This window comes from Mytilus edulis, chromosome 14 (genome assembly GCF_963676685.1).
Source record: "Mytilus edulis chromosome 14, xbMytEdul2.2, whole genome shotgun sequence".
NCBI classification, from domain to species: domain Eukaryota; kingdom Metazoa; phylum Mollusca; class Bivalvia; order Mytilida; family Mytilidae; genus Mytilus; species Mytilus edulis.
In genome coordinates this window covers 39,197,497-39,200,716 of record NC_092357.1, presented here as the reverse complement: position 1 = coordinate 39,200,716, position 3,220 = coordinate 39,197,497, and positions in this window count along the sequence as shown.

Below are 3,220 nucleotides of genomic sequence, written 5' to 3'. Positions count from 1 at the left end.
ATTGTATTGTTGTTAATTCGTGTATCAGTACTTATTTTGAAGTATACAAAATTGATGGCTGGGACAAATGGCAAACACATAAGGAGGATCCATTATTTCAAGGAAAAGGAGGAGAATTGGGTGCCCACTAACAAGTTGAAACTCGCTACATTCTGTCTGTTTCATATCAGCAGCCTGTAATTCAATGGTTGTCGTTGGTTGCTATGATACATATTTGTACATCGTCCATAATTTTGTACAGAAATTATTCTTGTTTGTAGTGTTTTACATTTCATTTGGGGGACTATAACGCTGGATATGCGGTATCGGCTTTGTTCATTGGTGAGGCCATACAGGCTATATTTTTGTATGCCAGTTGGTCTCCGTTTAAGGTTTTTTTTCAATTGTCAATCATACCACATCTTTTATTTTAATAAAGATAATTGACTTATAACATTTAATACCTACGACTGAATAGTGACGCTCGAATCAAAACAGTTGAAAGGTCAAATCAAATACGAACTTCAAGTTACTTTTCTTAGATTGCCGACTTTGTGTGCATTTATTGCTAGGTCTTACTCAGTTATTTAACTCTTCAACTATTTCGGTTCTTATGCAATATCGGTTGGTGTCGGTTAATGAGTTTCAATGTTCCTTTGGCATATTTTACTTCTTCTTGATTGAGTGGTAATTATCCTTACCCAGAAAATGCTAAACCAAAATAAAGAGACCAATCACTCTTGTGTGTAGACAGGAAGTTGACGATTCTTTGTTAGCCGTTCCGTTGATTGATAGTTTAGCGTTTGATTTTGTCAGATACTTTTTATGATTTTTTCCCTCATCAATTTAATTTGTGTTCGATATATGTTTTTGTCAAAAAATATTTTTTCGTATTTTACGGTTGCCATTGTTACTGATTTTTTCCTTTTTCCGATTGTTCACTTTCACCGGTTATGGATAAGTATAGTACACAATCAGTGATATGGCAGTTGTTATCAAATATGTAAGTTCTAATTGCGTTGGTGGATGTTGCACCACTGTCTTTCTGTTGTTCCATTTTATTCCATTATAATGGATGGTGTTCCCTCCGGTTTGATTTGTAACCCAGATTTGTTTTCTCTCAATCGATTTATGACTTTAAACAGCGGTATATTACTGTTGTGTATATTTGGGACAAAAATAAAGCAAACATGGCAGGAGACAATCACCCTGTCAGCGAACCATGAGCTATTCGCATGCGCGGAGAAGATTGCCGTGAATTTTATACAGATTTTATAGTGTTTTTTCAGGAAAATGCCTGCAACACACACTTAAGATACGTCCATTTTATATATCCCAACATATTTGTCATAGTATTGAAAACTATGCGTGTCACCATTATAGGAATTACTAGCAAAAGAGTTTATTTGAGTCTGGTTCAACCACGGTAACCGCAAAATCCCTCATAAACAGAAAAATTCTTGTAACGACTGTGAAAAAGACGTAACATGTTCAGATAAGGCTCTAAGTTGTTGTATTTGTGAAAAGTGGTTCCATATAAAATGCCAAAGGGTTCCAAATAGTGATTATGACATTTTGCAGAAGTCAGATGGCAGTATCCAATGGTACTGCAAATCATGCATGGATGCCTCACAGAAAATGTACAGAATGAAAACAGTTATGCATGAAAGGCCGGATGAAATTGACATTAAAATTGTAGGGTTAATTACTAACATTAGTAACTGTAATGTCAAACTTGACGGTCAAGCTCAGAACATTAAAGGGCTCAAAAGGGGGTAGATGAGTTCAAGGACAATTTACCCCCTCTTATTACAAAGAGAATTGTCAATATATTAGAGGATAAAGTCGAGGAGGAAAAACAGAGGGAGGACAACCTGATATTCTTTAACATTCGAGAAATCAGTTCAGAGGAGGATGAGTCCTTTATTGAAGAGTTATTAACAGAGTCCTTGTGGCTTGAAGAACATGTGTTACTATTATTAACATGCAGAGGTTAGGGGCTAAACCCAAAGATTTAAATTAGAAGGCATAGATTATTAAAGATAAGCATAAAAAACCATGCTGTAAGAGGTAAAATTTTGAAAAGTGCATATAAACTGAGGAATGCTACAAAAGTGGAATCAGTAAAGACCTTACAAAAAGTCAAAGGGAGAATAATAAGATTTTACCGCAAGAATTAATGAGAAAAAAAGAGGAGTGTCCACAAAAGAAATGGATAAAAAGAAGAAAAAAGGTGATAGAATTAAAAGGCCATACAGGGATTCCTCCCGGGCAGGCAGGAGGAGATAAGGTAGAGTAATAATGTTGATGACAGTTTTAATGATGTAAATACTGTTGAGTTAAATTTTCTAGTTTGAGTTAAAATAGTTCGTTTTCTAATGTTCGAAGTTCTAGTTCAAGTTCGTTATTTTTTTTAGAGCTGACAATTCTGGTGTGAGTTAAGAAAGCAACGAGAAAAGTTTGTATACTGATGATAAGCAGAAAATGAAAGTTTTGTTTTCAAATGTCGATTCACTGAGTACCAAGTGTTCATAATTACTAACATAGTTAGCTAATCAGCGTTCACATGCAAATTGATTTTTATTTGTGTGAGGTATTTTCAAAGTGTTCAACTGACAAAGTTAGTATAATAGATATATCCTTGCAGGGGTAAAATAAAATTACACCGGACAAGCAGGGAGACAGAGGTGTTTTATTATTCGTGAAAAGTAGTGTTAACATGAATATCAATGATGTGGTCATTTTTATAATTTCCTGTTTACAAAACTCGAAAAAACTGAGGATTTTCTAATTCAAGGCATAGATTACCTTAGCCGTATTTAGCACAACTTTTTGGAATTTCGGATCCTCAATGCTCTTCAACTTTGTACTTGTTTGGCTTTATAAATATTTTGAGCGTCACTGATGAGTCTTCTAGAAACGAAACGCGCGTCTGGCGTACCAAATTATACTCCTGGTACCTTTGATAACTATTAACACCACTGGGTCGAAGCTACTGCTGGTGGACGTTTCGTCCCCGATGGTATCACCAGCCCAGTAGTCTACATTTTGGTGTTGACATGAATATCAATAATGTGGTCCTTTTTATAAATTTCCTGTTAACAAAACTTTGAATTTTTCGAAAAACTAAGGATTTTCTTATCCCAGGCATAGATTACCTTAACCGTTTTCGGCACAACTTTTTGGAATTTCGGATCCTCAATGCTCTTCAACTTTGTACTTGTTTCGCTTTATAAGTATT